Source organism: Giraffa tippelskirchi, chromosome 12 (assembly GCF_054371585.1).
Source record: "Giraffa tippelskirchi isolate mGirTip1 chromosome 12, T2T-mGirTip1v1.2.pri, whole genome shotgun sequence".
In the NCBI taxonomy this organism is placed as follows: domain Eukaryota; kingdom Metazoa; phylum Chordata; class Mammalia; order Artiodactyla; family Giraffidae; genus Giraffa; species Giraffa tippelskirchi.
The window spans coordinates 144,141,560-144,157,754 of record NC_137286.1 but is presented as its reverse complement, the minus strand read 5'-3'; the positions used below and the strand labels follow the sequence as shown (position 1 = coordinate 144,157,754).

The 16,195-nt window shown below is 37.2% G+C and overlaps 1 long non-coding RNA gene across 1 annotated transcript; it reads left to right on the top strand.

Annotated features, from left to right (window-relative positions):
• The first annotated feature begins 677 nt into the window (after window positions 1–677).
• LOC145528906 (uncharacterized) lies at window positions 678–15,139 on the top strand. Its single transcript, XR_014070783.1, has 3 exons — window positions 678–1,880; window positions 3,115–3,216; window positions 12,920–15,139. It is a non-coding gene; the product is annotated as an uncharacterized LOC145528906 (long non-coding RNA).
• Window positions 15,140–16,195: the final 1,056 nt, after the last annotated feature.

Genomic DNA, 16,195 nt, shown 5'->3' with positions numbered 1-16,195 from the left:
AGAATTGGTATCTCGAGTCCTTCAATTCTAGAAAATGAAACATCTTTCCATAAATTTAGATCTTTCATTTCTTTATATCAGGGTTACTATATATATATATGTATATATACATAGCATAATAGACTCACACCTAGGTATTTGATTTTTTGATACTATGTGTTTTTAATATTAAATTACAATTTTCCATTTTCCTATACAGGAAATCAATTAACTTTTGTATATCGATGTTGTAAATATTGACCTTGCTTATCATCATTTATGAGTTGCAGGTGTTTTTTATTTGCTATTTTCTTGGGATTTTCTATATAGAAAATCATGGCATGTGCCCAAAAAAGAGAGTTTAATTTCTTCATTCTCAATCTGTATACATTTTACTTTCTTTTGTCTTTTTGCATTTGATATAAGGCCGTTAGCAGTTGATTGACAGTAAGGTGAAGGGGGTAAGAGGAACACTCTGTAATATTATTATTAAAGGTCAGTGTTTGGTTCTCCTATGTGGTTTGGCTGTGAACGTCAATATTCGTTCTCACCTTCACCCCAACAGCTTAGTTGAGTCAGGAAGACAAAAGCGTTTTGTTGTTTTTGTTCAGTTGCTAAGTTGTGTCCAACTCTCTGTGACCTCATAGACTGCAGCATGCCAGGCTCCCCTGTCCTTCACCATCTCCCCCTGTTTGCTCAGATTCATGTCCATAGAGTCAGGGCTGCCATCTAACCTTCTCATCTCTGCCACCCCCTTCTCCATTTGCTTCCAATCTTTCCCAGCAACAGAGTTTTTTCCAATGAGTCAGCCCTTCGAATGAGGTGGCCAAAGTATTGGAGTTTCAGCTTCAGCATCAGTCCTTCCAACGAATATTCAGGATTGATTTCCTTTAGGATGGATTGGTTGGATCTCTTTGCAGTTCAAGAGACTCTCGAGAGTCTTCCCCAGCAACCCAATTCAGAAGCATCATTTCTTTGGTGCTCAGACTTCTTTATGGTCCTAGTCTCAAAGCTATATGAGACCACAGGAAAAACCATAACTTTGACGTGTGTTGGCTAATTTCCTTCCCTCAAGTTGGGCAAACATCTGGGATTGTTTGAAACTGACTGAAAATGAAATAGTATAGTTCCTCTACTAAGTAGGACATTATTATTTATCTATTTTAGTTTGTATCTGCTAATCCTCAAACTCCTATTTGTCTTTTGTTTAGGATTATTAATACTACAATTTTAAATATATTTGATCCTATTTCATAATTTCTAATTTTATCTAAGCATAGTATTGATTCTTTTAAACATTCAATCCACATGCCTAGAAATTACTGATTATCAAATTCCTGCACTCTCCATAAAATTGAAACTCTGAAATTAGTGCGGGTCACCAGGAAAGTATAGCTTCATCTGAATCAATTTCAGTTTTCTAAGCTTTTCATCAAAACTCAAGATGAAACATTTTATGCTCTCTGACTAGGATGCATCTTTTTGCAGACAAATTTCTGGTGTTCTGCAGTTCGTAACAAAACTTTCATTATAGAGATCAGAAGAAAGATAGTGTAGAATTGAATCTTCACCAAAAAATGAAAAGCAAAGTGTAAAATAAGCTGCAGCATCACATTTTTGTATGGAAAGTTGAAGTGAAAAAAATAGTCACAGTCAACTCTTTTTGGCAAGAAATCTTACCTGCTGAAAGAGGGTGAGATTTGAAAAGTGCTACCATGGAAGAGAATTAATATTTACTGAGAAAATCCTATGATCTCTGATAACTGACTTACCATCTCCTGATTGAAATTGCATAGAAGATAAGAAATTTAAAATATTCAAACTCACTTTAATTCAAAAATTCAAGCGCATGTCCAGTTAAATCAGACAGGTGACTTTTATGAAAGTGGCTTTTTATAAAAGTATGTTATTTTTCTTTATGCTTATATTTATAGAAAATGAATACAAATTTTGATGTGTTAATTAGATGCTTATTCTTTCCTCAGAGAACCACCTGGATTTATCACATTATTTTTTATAGCAGAGTCTTTCAAGTGATAGATAAATCACTCAGAGGTCATCCGTAAAATGCGTTCTCTGATCCTTTATGTCTGGCAAGGTACCCGTGAGTCTACGTTTCTAAGCGCCAAGGGGATGCTGAGGCCCTGTGTTAGGGACCACACTGGTACAGCAGGTGTCCAGACTCCTGAATGGAAGTAACGATGTTGTCAGAGGCACCTTATGCTTTACTTGTGCTTCTCGGTTGGGCACATTTTCAGAAATTAATCTCTAATTGAGTTGGTATTCCACCCTGACTACACATTATTAGCTAACCACAGACATTCAAGAACTACAGGATATTTTAATGTTGCCCTATCAACCCTACTACAGTAATGTGGCTAAGAAATTGAAGCAATGATATACCCAGTTTGTTTCAGGCAGGAAGGTATGAGTACTGTTGCTTTCCCTGTGTATGATGTCATGAATGCAGCTAAATTTTATTAAGTATCTACTCTTGGTAGCGAATTATGTAGCATGCTGTGTACACAAACATAGCCCTGCCTTTACGGCAAAGTCTCGATAATTTTGTATACTTACCATATATGCATTTTAATGTATTTTTATTCTCTATTACTGTTTTAAAATTATAAATTATTTAAAATATGTTGAAAAGCATATAAGAATATAACAAAGACAAAATATTAAAATGTGTTTTGACAAGTTCTTATATTTATTAAAATACAAATATTTTAAATACAAATCTATTTTTAATAGATCATATCTATTGAAATACAAATACATTGAAATACAAATATTAAAATAAAGGTATATTAAAATGAAATACAAATAACATATATATGTAAGATTTTCACAACTTGAGTATGTAGCACAATTTGATATTTTCATTTTATCTATATATCTGCAAGTTTCTTAATTATAAGAATGCTGTTGTTGTTTGTATAATCTCATATTCTCTTGTACAGACTCTTATGTGGTCACTTTTTTTTGGTACCAGGGGTTTCATTTTTTTCTTTTCATGTGTTTATTTACATACTTATTTACTTACTTATATTTTGTTTTACTGTCTACAGCCTTGGATACAACGTCCTGCATAAGTAGTCATAGTGTTAACTCTTGTCTCTTCCATTATTTCAGGTACTGTTTTTAAAATTTCACCACTAGATATTATTTGGATAGATTTTTTGAAAGTTATTGTCTATCAAACAAAGGAAAATATCATCTTTCTTTGGATTCCAGGTACGTTGTTTCAATTTCATTTATTGCTAGTTGATTTAACCAAGTTTTAATGTCTACTGAAATGATCACATTATCTTTTTTGTCTAATCTGTGAATATGATGTGAAGAATTTCATGTGTCTTTATTCTAATGTTAATGATACCATTCCAGTCATTCCAGGATGAATTTAGTTCCTTGATGATATATTGTTCACTTTTCATTTTGGTGAGAGTTCTGGGGGATGCTGATATTATATTTAACATTTTTGCCTGAACTTTGTGATTTGCCTAAATTTCTCCTTGCCTGGTTTTGCTATCAGAGCTATAGTAGCCTCATAAAATGAATCTGGAAACTCTATTTTTCAGTTCTCTGGAACAGTTTATATAATTTAAGGATTGCATGTTCTTTTAAGATTTTATAGAACTTGGTTATAAAACTGTCTGGGCCTCATGTTGTTTTGTGTGTGGGAGGTGGGTGGAAAGGAGGGTAAATGTTAAACTGTAGCTTCTACAGCTTTAATTTCACAAATGGTTGGTTAAGATTTGTATTTCATTTTCAGTCAGTTTTAACAATTTTTATGTTAAATTATATGTTTTTAAAATGTTTATTTTATATAGGTTTGAAGGTTATTTAGATTATCATTTTGTTTTTTAAGATATCAAATTTATTGTCATATATTGCTTCAGTTTCTAATGTTGGGTGTCCATGTGTGCTTTTTATATCTCCTTGACTGATCACATAAGGGATTTATCCGTTGGATTCATCTTATTAAAAAAAATCAGATTTTTTTTAAAAAGTATTTTCTCTAGACTCTGTCTTCTGTTTAAATTAATTGATAGATTTTATATTTATCATTCCCTTACTTCAATATTTCTTGTGCCTAGTCTTTTGCTCTTTTTCTAAATGTCTGGACAAAATAGTCATCATGCAATTTTTAACCCTCTTATTAACTGAATGAATATATTTTAAAACTCAGATTTCCTTCAAATTACGGCTGTAGTTGCAACCTCCTTTTGATACGTAATGTTTTCAAGTTTGTGCTGTGCTGTGTTTAGTTGCTCAGTCGTGACTGACTCTTCGCGACCCTGTGGACTGCAGTCCGCCAGGCTCCTCTGTCCACGGGGATTCTCCAGGCAGTAAGACTGGAGTGGGTTGCCATGCTCTCCTCCAAGGGAATCTTCCAACACAGGGATCGAACCCAGGTCTCCTGCATTGCAGGCAGATTCTTTACTGTTTGAGCCACCATGGTTAACCACTTTCAAGATTAGTCAGAACTAAATACTTTGTACTTTGATACTTCATTTTTAACCTGAGAATTATTTAAAGGTGAATATTTTGTTCTCCGAGTATGAAGCTTTGTGGATGTTTTAAAATATGAATACTTAATTTTGTGATACATGCATAGTATGTCCATCTTTTTATTTGTTGAGACTTTTTCTATGTTCTATACTGGTAATTGGAAATAGTCTATGTATCATTCAAAATCATATGTATTTCAAAGTCATATATATTGTCTAATTTGGGATCTCTCTCTCTCACTAATCTTGTTAATTGTGTTTTTCAATACTCCTTTATAGATCTGTCACTTCTATCATGATTTCTTGAGAAATAATTATTATAAATAAGGGGTGCTAAAATTTCTAAATATTCTGTACATAATATTCAGAATTAATTGCTACTATTTATCTCACGTACCTCTATTAGATCTCATCAAAACATTCAATCTGCCTTGTTAAATTTTTACATTTTTGTTTCTTTTTAACTTCAAGCAGCCTCTCAGCCCTCTTTTATTTTGTGTGCATACTTTACTCTCTTAAGCACCATAAACCAGCACATCTATCATTCTTTCACTGGTATTTGCAGCCCCTGCAATGCTTAGCCTTCCATTGCCCCTGCCAGGGTCACCCCCATTTCTTTTTACATTAATTTCTTACCTACCTTCACTCTTTCAGAAGACCACACTCTAACTGCAGCTAGAATGATTGAACTAAAACAAAATCAAGTCAATTGTTCCTTCCCACTTACAAGCTTTGATGACTCTCCATTGTCTGTAAATCAGCCCCTTTGCAAACACTTAAGAGATGCTCCACTGGTGGTTTCAATCTGCCTCTCACCTACACCTTGATCCTGCTGTCTTCTCTTCCACCTTTCAAGAATGCTGAATTGCTCACTTGACAGATGCTCTGTCATCTCAATACTATACGCTAAGCCAGTGGTTCTCAAAGTAGCTCCTCGGGCCAGCAGCATCAGTACCACCTAAGGACTTATTAGACATGCACATTATGGGTTTATAGCCCAGACCCAGTGATTCAGAACTCCAGAGAATGGGGCCAAGCAGTCTATCCTGTTTCAAGCCTTACAGATGTTTCTGATGCATGTTACAGTGTGAGAACCCTTCTCATAGTTATTTCTTCTGTTTGAGACATCTTCCTTCTCTACCTAAACCTGCTTTGCAAATGGTCTCACGCTTCAGTCTCAGTTACCTTATCAGCAGGGCAAAGCAGACCTTTAAATCAGGTTGAATCCAGTTGCTATCTGCATGTGTGGCGTAGCACACTTTTCTGATATGCGTTGTAGCCTTGTTATATGCCAAACACTGTCTCCTGCAAGCCTTCGATGGGAAAAACGGGCTCTGCCCAACAGGGCATTTCAGTAGCCTCTTTGCCGTGTGTGTTCAATGCTTGTCACATACCTAGAAGGTGGGTGATTAGGAAGAATCTTTAAATGAATGAAAGGGTGGCTTAAACAATGTTTCGCTTGTTGAAATTGGTCCTTGGCACTCTTTCTCTCCTCATTTTCCAGGCGTATTTCCTGGGGGAACTGATATCAAAGAAGTCTGAACCTCAGGTATTATTTTCTGTTCTTTGTTTGTCAAATATAAGCTTCTTGGTGGGAATTCACACACAAACATACTTTTTAAAAAGTCTATTCCACTTTTTTTGAAGTCGGTGATGGATGGGTTAGGATTGTGTACAGATGTGAATTATCTACATCTATAGATATTGTAGGGGGATAATTTGTTCTAATACAGACTCAAACTTCAATTTATTCAATGAATCAATGCTCTTTAAGAATTCACTCTATGCAGAATGGTGTGAGGCATTTTCAATAGCTTGCTACAGCTGTGTTTACAGGTGAACCTGGAAAGGAGAGGTTGGGGTCAGAGTGTGAACTGCCAGATGTGAGCTGAAGTGCAAGAGGTTAATGGTTTGTACTCTTTTCCTCATTCTTCACTTTCTACCTTTGATGACCTCACCCTGCCCTTTATGCTCTGGGGTTATTTCACCTACAAGGACTCTGTTTTCATTTGTCTGCATTTGCTTGTGCTTTCTTGTCTTTATTAAGAATCAATTTTATTCATTATACCAAGAAATCTGCAGATCTATTGTTGTTATATATCTTGTAGTCATATGTAATTTCATTTTGGATTTTAACTTGTCTAGCTATATTTCCAAGCCATATTCATTTACCTGTATCTCTATTTATTTCACATTCATGTAAATTTTTAGTCACTTTTGTGATTGCTTTAAATATATATTTTAATTCCTGTACTTTATTATTTTTCTTACTATATATTTATATTCATATTGTCTTTGTTTAATTTGATTCAATTTTTCTTTGCTTAGCTATTTTTAGTTTCAAATTTCTACTTTATATTTTACATCATATTCTCTTAATTTTATAGTTTTATGTTTAAATTTCCTATTTTTATTTCTTAAATTTTTTTTTTTTATCTTTCAGCTCTATTTTTATCTATTCTCCTGTCTCTTAATATTTGTATGAGGACTTATATTTTAGCATGTTAATTTTGGTTTACTCCCGCATTATTTCAAGATCTGTTGCTTTGAATCGTATGGATTATTTTTCATCAACAACAAAATTAAAAGGCAGCCTCCTAAGTGAAGGAAAATATTTTTAAATCATGTGTCTGAGAAGAGGTTTATATTCAAAATATATAAAGAGCTCAGTCAACTCAACAGCAAAAATATGAATGGTCCAATTTTACAAAGGGCAAAGGATTTGAATACACACTTTTTTAAGGAAGACACACAGATGACCAATAGGTACATTAAAAGAAAAAATATTCAACATTGCTAATCACCAGGGAAATGCAAATCAAGACTACAATTAGATGTCACCTTACAGCTTACAGAAGGGGAACTATTATCAAAAAGGCAAGAAATAGCAAGTGTTGGTTGGCAAGGATGTGGAGAAAAGAAAACCCTTTTCCCACTTTTGGCAGGAATGTAAACTGATGAAGCTACCTGCAAGAAATGTATGGAGGTTCCTCACAAAATTGAAAATACTCACATCTTAAACACAGAAACTTACAGAAAACTAATCCCCAATTCATGCATTTTCCTTTACTTATCTCCTGGAGATGCCCCTCCCTTTCATAATGTGAGAACCTAGAAAACCGTATGACCCATATTTTATGCTTGCATATTCTGTCCTAGTCTCCTTTCCTTTCCAATCATACATCCTCTACCATCAAGTCAGAATGATATTATTGAAGCAACTCCAGGGAATAAAAAGAACTCTCAAGATAAAATGTCAATCATGCCCGTTCTATCATGTACTCTTTATTAAAAATCAGTTTATGTTAAATGATATGCATTAATATTCTAATCTTCATATTATAATCAGTTAATTAGCGGTAATTAGTATAGTTTAACTAGCCCAAAATAGATGCCTTAAATCTTATGTGCTCTTTGTAATGTTACTTATGCCTCTGTGACATTTAACTATCTAAAGAAATGTATTTTTGAAAGAACAGTTTGAAACATTAAAAAAGATCATAGTTGTACTTTGTTTTCTTTCAAACTGATAATGCCTTAAAATGAACTCTAAAGAGCACGGTTAAGTTAAATGGTGTCAACTGGACTTTGAACGGACAGTGTATAATTTTTATAGTACTTGTAGTGCATGGCATAATCACCCCCCTAAAGATGTCTATATTATAGTCTCTGAACCAGTGAACATGTCAATTTATGAGTCAAAAGGGACTTTATAGACGTGATTAAGAATTTTGTGATGGGAAATTATACTGGATTATTCAGGTGAATCCAGTGCGTTGACGAGGATTCTTATAAGAAGGAAGGAAGAGTCAGAAAGAGAAAATGAGAGGTGACAAAGGCAGTGCATGCCAGACTTAGAGATTTGAAAACGCTAGTTTGCTGGTTTGGAAGATGGCAAACAGTGCCTTGAGCCAAAGAATGCCATTTCTGATGCTGGGGAGACAAAGAGATGGAATCTCCCCTAGAGACTACAGAGGGTGCTCAGACCTGACAACACCTTAATTTTGACCTGGTCACACCCATCTCCCACTGTGACCTCTATAACTGTAAGATATTACATTTGTGCTGTGTTAAGCCGATGAGCTTGTGGTCATTTGTTACAGCAACAATAGGGAACCTAATAGGGCATTCTAGAATCACTCTGTAACGTTGCTGACGAATTTTTTTTTCAATACAATACACTTTGCTAGTGATTTTAGTGTCAGTTTCTGTAGCTGTGGCCATTCATATCCAAACAGTGAGGGACACCAAAGGGGTGACAAAGAGAGACCAGCTCTGCTGCAGATATGAAATAACTTACGATGACTGATAGCTCGGTGGTAAAGAAGGCACCTGCGATGCAGGAGACCCAGCACACGCAGGTTCGATCCCTGACTCGGGAAGATCCCCCGAAGAAGGAAATGGCAACCCACTCCCGTATTCTTGCCTGGAGAATCCCATGGACAATGGAGCCTGGCGGGCTAAGGGTCCAAAGTGTTGAAAAGAGCCGGGTATGACTGAGCACACACACACGCGTGAGGACTGGGGAGGGCAGAGGAGCAGACGGAACTGACGCTGTCCTCGTGACGATCGACGCATCAGAAACGCCCCCTCCTGCCCAGTCTGTACCCACACTTGGTAGTAGGGCATTTCCACATGGCATCTCTGCCACTGCATCTCAAGTTATATTCTCATCCCTCACAGCAGCTCACAAGTACTACCTACATCTTAGAAGAGCCCATCCATGAAGTAACTGAAAGGAAAAATGAGGAATGCACATGATATTTGTTACTGTGAACATTTTCATTTCTGTGAGAGTTCTGTTACATTTTCACGCATCTTATAAAATCCAGAAGGGCTTCCCTGGTGGTTCAGTGGTAGCGAATCTGTCTGCCAAGCAGGAGACCCGGGTTGTATTCCTTGGTCAGGAGGATCCCCTGGAGTAGGCAATGGCAACCCACTCCAGTATTCTTGCCTGGAGAATTGTGTGGACAGCGGAGACTGGCGGGCTAGAGTCCATGGTCCCAAAGAGTCGGGCCTGACTGACTGAAAATCCGGAAATAGTCTTTTCTTTCAGGGGATGGGTGGGGCTGGCGGCGAGGAATTTATTTATCAATCAATTCTGAAGTAACTCAGAAACTCTTCTGAAAATATTACTATGGATATGGGAAAAAAAATCAAGATGTTTCCTTTCTGACATTTAGCCAACTGTAAATAATAAAAAATAAGAAACTATTTGTTTAACTCTAGGAAGAATGCAAATACTGAGAAAGTCTGAATTTGAATGCCTTTTAACAAATCAACAAAATCTGTGTGCTTTATTCTCTTCACCTGTGTTCAAAGTTTGACTAGATATTTTTTCACAATGAGAATTTGCCCAAACGGTGCCCAAACATAAAGATGCATAACCCACTGCATTTCCAGGTTAACTAGAGACATAAAATGGTGACATTCTATTGTTATATCCGAAGGCCCTCATTAACGTCTAACAGAGCTCTTTACAGAAGTAGGAGAGAATAAATGTGAATAAATCTTATTTAGCTGGCTCCATTTAACACTCGGAAAATCTGTGAGTCATGCCATAAGGGCTGTGCATAAAACACACAAAGCAAAAAAGAATTTTTCCCAGTGACAATCACCAAGTAGTTGGGCTTGGTGGTTTTTTAGCAGCTGTGTGCAAATCATTATGTATCAATGGCCATGGGGAAACATTGTCAACATCTGGAGTTTTTATTAAACAAATACCAGCAGCTACCATTTGATTGCTCTTTCCCCAAGCAAAGATTAAATAATCGTCTATCAGACACCTGCTGCATGAGAGTCATCACAGCACCCCTCCTTGTCCATCAAATGTAAAGTGGCATGTTTTTGCATTCTCCAGCACACAAAAGTTGTGTGTGTGTGTGTGTGTGTGTGTGTGTGATTAAAACTGGAAACAGAAGAAAAGAACACTGATTAATGAGAAACACATTCTTCCTTAGAATTTTTTAAAAAAATGAAAATGAGATCCTTGCATTATAACAGAGCCATGTAATTTTCCTGTGAATTTTAGATTCCATGTGCTCTTTTTATTATAGTATTAAATACTTGGAATGAATCATAATGAATTTCAAAGATAGAAACAGTGGGGACCCATTACAAGAGCTATCAGAGTCGGAGGAGGGAGACCACGTATTTGCATAAATGTGTTCACATAAGTTTAAGAGCTATTTATCTAGGAAATGAAGCTGCTGATCTTAAATATCAATGGGAATTTTACCAGTGCTATGCAATGGTCATACTAAATGCAAACATGGTTTTCACATCGCGTATGTCGACACCTTTCCCAAAGACAATTGATCTCCCCAGGATGAAGAAGTACAAGTGTAGGGGCTTTCCTGAGGGTCCCGTAGTTAAGACTCTGTCTTCCGATGCGGGGGGTGCAGGTTCGATACCTGGTTGGGGAGCTAAGATCACATGCACCTTGAGGCCAAAAAATCAAAACATAAAACAGAAGCAATATTGTAACAAATTCAATAAAGAGTTAAAAAACAGTCCACATTTTTAAAAAAGAAGTGCAAGTATAGCAGTGTTATTAAAAAGTATCCTTTGAAATTGTTTGTATCCATGCTACTGAAAATGTGGCCTTCAGACCAATGATATGAATCACCTGGAAACTGGTGAGAAATGTAAATTGCTAGACTCCATACTAATCTCCTGGATCAATTTTTGCAAATGTGATCTAGTGTCTGGGTTTTAGGTCTTCCTAGGCGGTGCTAGTGGTAAAGAACCCTCTCCTGTAAAGATCCAATGCAGGAGATGTAAGAGACATGGGTTCAATCCCTGGGCTGGAAGATCCCCTGGAAGAGGGCTTGGCAACCCACTCCAGTATTCTTGCCTGGAGAATCCCATGGACAGAGGAACCTGATGGGCTACAGTTCATGGGGGCAGTGATTAGTACCTGTGAAAAATTAGAGTACCAAGGCTAATGTGATTTAGGGGCATCAGTAACTTGAATTTATTTGTCAAATACTGAGAAAATTCAAATTTAACACAACCCCCAAATGATGGTCTTATAGGAAATTCATGGTCTAATATGAAGTTTGAAAAATCTTCCCTCATGTTTCATTTTGTAAAAATGCTCAGATATGTGGGACTAGGAACATTGAGAGCTTTTTCCAAATTTACAAAAAAAAAATACACATTGTTAGTGATTCATTTAGGTGAGATGGAATAAAAAATGGCTGGAATAAGAAAAATCATCAAGGCTAAGGGAAAATATTCTTGGTGACAGAGTGTTTGAAAGGGCTTTCTAGATTATAAACCTGGATATAATGATTAAAATTATGTTTTTAGAGTGAGAATTGAATTAATATTACTCTGGGGTAGGCTTTTTGTTGTTCAGACGTTGTAAAGAATATTTAGACACTAGTAAGTGCATCATTTAGGTGTGTTTTGAAATGAAGTTAGTGAACAAGCCTGACTTAAAATGGGAGTTAATTATATCCGCATAACAAAAATGTGTTGCCAGGAAAGTTGCTGGAATAATATTAGCAATTTGCAACTCTCTTGCTTTGCTTCCATGGTTGCAATACATCAGCGAGTTCATGTTCAAGGCAAGTGGAAGGGGAGAAAGCACAGCATGAGACCCTTTCGTCTCTTTAATCAGAAGAGCAAATCTTTCTTTAAAACCCTCCGATGGGCCTTGGATTAAGGCTCACTGCCCCATGAAGCCACCTTGAAAGGCAAGGGAATGACTCTTACATCAGTCAGTCAACCATGCCTGAATAGCCAGACCACGGCTGCCACTAACAACATGGACAGAATCCAGATCATTTTTTCAGATCAATAATTCTATGATCAATAGACATTTGTTTAGTGGTTAATGTCAATTACCAACCTGTTCTTGAAACAGGCTAGTTCTTGAAACCCTGTAAATGTGTTTAAAGATGAGCATCTGTTTCTAGGCTCTTGGTCTCTGAGGATTCTGATTGGTTGAATACATGTGATAAGAAAAACCTAAGCAGTCATTTTTCTCATCTCCTACCTCCAACAAGATAGCTTAATATAAAACAGATGTTTGTCGCTTACGCCCACACTTACCGAGGGCGATGCACTACCCGACTGTCTTCGGTGACCTATTCTGGTACCTCTCTGCACGTTACCTCAAGGATGCTCATCTAGGACATCGGACTTTGTCAAGCACATACCTAACAGCCGCAGGGAGCTGAACTCGATGAACTTTCAAGGTCTCCTTTAAGGCTATTATCAGCTTTGCTGCCTGTGTAGTCTCAGGACTTGTTTATATCCACATGAGGTCAACGCTTCCTCTCTCCTATTAATTTTCCTGCCATCTGTGCTGCCAGATGTAGTGAGAACAGGGGCGGCCCTCCACCCTGGGGAAGAAAAGGCAACTCTGCCTCACAGCTCTGCCCCTGGCTCAGAACTGATTCTTCTCTTTGTTGCAGGAGATCTAAGCTCTTGTTCACCAAAAGGAAAGGTCTGAGTGTACAACAAACTGAAAATCGCTCTCCATTTGGCGCAAAGAAGACTCAACATGAGTGCGTAATATGGTGCACATTTCTTTACTTTTGCTATTCATAAAATATTTTTGAAATGTGCCTACCAGCTAGAGGTATGCTGGATTGGTGGTTTAGTTTTATTGAGTGATTGACTGAGGATAAGTGGGATAAGATTCACTTGGAGAAGGAATTCAGAGGAGCATAAAGTAAAGAAAATCGGGGCCTGGAATTAAGTTATGAAAGGGATAGAAAAGACATCAGCTTCTACTTCCATTCCTGGAGCAGGCTTATAAATGGTCCCCCAAATATGAGATGTACCCAGAGAGGGAAGATGTGCCTTGTGGATGGCCTGCTACTTCTGGCTCTTCAATGTCTGTCTTACTCGTTTGTACCCTTGAAATTCTAGCACTGAGAATAATGGGGAATGTTGAGCAATTATTGCTTAGCTTTGAGCCACCCTTCAGTAGACTGTGTGAGCCTGAAAGGTCTTCCAAAGGCATCCATCTATCTTATTTCATGTTAAAGAGGCAGCGATGGAGGCATGTGGAGATGCCTTTTTCAGACCAAGCTACCTGTTAGAGAGAAAGCAACTCATGCTTGTAATAATTAATTCAACCCATTTGACACGTTAATATTTTAGTTACCTTTCACACATCCATCTACAAATCCTATCAACCAAATTGTGCTTTGTATTTATCGAGTAGAAAAATCACTTCTCTTTATATGAATACTGGTAGTTTTCAGGAATAAGTTTACATTAGGATCAAACCATTCCTAATGCTCTCATGATGCTCACAAAAATGAGATATTCAACTGAATTGAATAGGAAATGATTATAACAAAATACTGTACTAGAGCTAATGCTCACACTGACAGTAACAGTAATAATAGCATATTGGGTTTCCCTGGTGGCTCAGATGGTGAATATTTTGCCTGAAATGCAGGAGACCTGGGTTCAATTCCTGTTATGGAAGATTCCCTGGAGAAGAAAATGGCAACCCATTCCAGTATTCTTGCCTGGAAAATCCCATAGACAGAGGAGCCTGGTGGGCTACAGTCCATGCGGTCCCAAAGAGTCTGACACGACTGAGCACAGCACACAACATATGAATTCTTGATCTTTTATTATGTTAAGCAGGTTGAGCTTCTTTAGACGATTGGCTGCCTTAATGCCTCAGCAACTAAAAAAGTACTCAGCTTTGATAGTGTTAGTTGCTCAGCCATGTCAGACACGTTTGTGACCCCATTGACTATAGCCCTCAGGGTTCCTCTGTCCACAGGATTCTTCAGGCAAGAATACGGGAGTGGGTAGCCATTTCCTTCTCCAGAGAATCTTCTGGCCTCAGGGACTGAACTCATCTCTTTTGTGTCTCCTGCACTGGCAGGCAGGTTCTTTACCACTAGTGCCACCTGGGAAGCCCATTACAACTATGTTCACACAAATATGACTAAATTATAGTATTGGATGCAGAGGTAAGTGTAAATGAATTCAAGTACTATTTTAATTTTTTTTCTAGTTTTTGAAATATTGAATCTCAACAAGTTAACATCATCAAATATACGTTTAAAAAAAACAGAGCAGATCCTGAAAAAGTGAGTGAGAAAACATTAATTTGTTTTTTCAGTCCTGAATCCACCAAGTCTCTTTAGGCAAATGAAACGAATATAAGTAAATTTATTCAATTGTAGATTTCACTGAACTTGGAGATATCTCAAGCGTCAAGATATCTCAAGTTCGAAACTGTTCCAAAACAGGTTTCCTTGTTTGGTTTTATACTGATACACTCATCTTGACGTAGAACTTACTGGATGGATATTATTCCACGTGGCACCAAACCCCGGTCAAGAGACTTGGTTCTCAAAATGATATCACACCTTCCACTGCGCCTGTGAACACACCTGCATGTGAAGCCTCATAGTTTCATAGTTTTATTGCATCAGGCTGCCTACCCTCACATTCCCCATAAATCCAAATAACGCCACTGCACTGCTTCATGACATCTGGTCCTTAGTGAAAGGTTATGGCAAATAGTAGCGCTCAGAGATGTGGAAAGAAGGTGCAGTATGCACGAGACTCTCATCTGTGTATTTTCAACGCAAACAGAACCTGATGTAACTCCAGGGCCCTTATACCCTTAATATTAAAAAAAAAAAAAAAAGACAAAGACTATATATTATATGTGATAAAACAATCCAGGATAATAATTCTAGTTAATTTTAATCAAACGGGCATTTATCAAGGGTGACACTTTTCTAGAGCCTGTGGGAAACATGAAGATGTTTAGACATAACACATTGGCTTCAAGAACATAATATTTGAAAGAGACACAGGAAACATACAAATCATAATATGAAGCAGACAATTCTTGGGAAATGAAGTTTCATAGACGTGTGTATGCAGGAAGAAAATGGGGAAGACGTTCTTGGAGTGATAAATTTCAACCTGGGCATTGACGGATGAAGCTCACTTGGCCATATTTAAAACAATTTGCTTTGTCATCAAAGTCATACGTATTCCTTTTGGGAACTGGGGGCTTTCACAGAAGCACAGTGGAGGCGATTTCTTATTGTGCAGGATGTGCTTGCGTATTTGCATATTTCAGTGATGAATAATCCTTATTTCTCTTCCCATGAGGGGTCCCCTTGGCAAAAATAACTCCAAGTACCCACAGGAATAAATGCAGCTAATGGAACTGGGGAGCATCGGACAGCCCCAGGGGAAAATTTATGCTATGGAGGTGTCATTTTTCCTCAAAGTGGAAAACAGATTCCAGTCTTCCCCCTTTTCTATGGGAACACTTGGAAAAGCCATTGGAAAGCAAAATCCATAAATTGGAGGTACCGTGATTTTGTTCCAGAATAACCACGATAAAGCATATATTACAAGAAAGCAAATCACATGCATTTTTTTGGCTTTCCAGTGCATATAAAAGTTGTGGGTTTACTGTACAGTAGTCTATTAAGTATGCAATAATATTCTGTCTATAAAAATAGTGTCATACCGTAGCCAAAAATACTTTATTGCTAAAACATGCTAACTATCATTTAAACCTTCAGTGAGTTACGATCTTCTTGCTGGTGGAGGATTTGAAATACTGTGAGAGTGACCAAAATGTGACACTGATACTCTTGCTGTCGGTAGAGTTGCCACAACTTTAATTTGTTAAAAAAAAAAAAAATCACAATATCTGCAAAGCATGATTAAGCAAAGTGCAGTAAAAA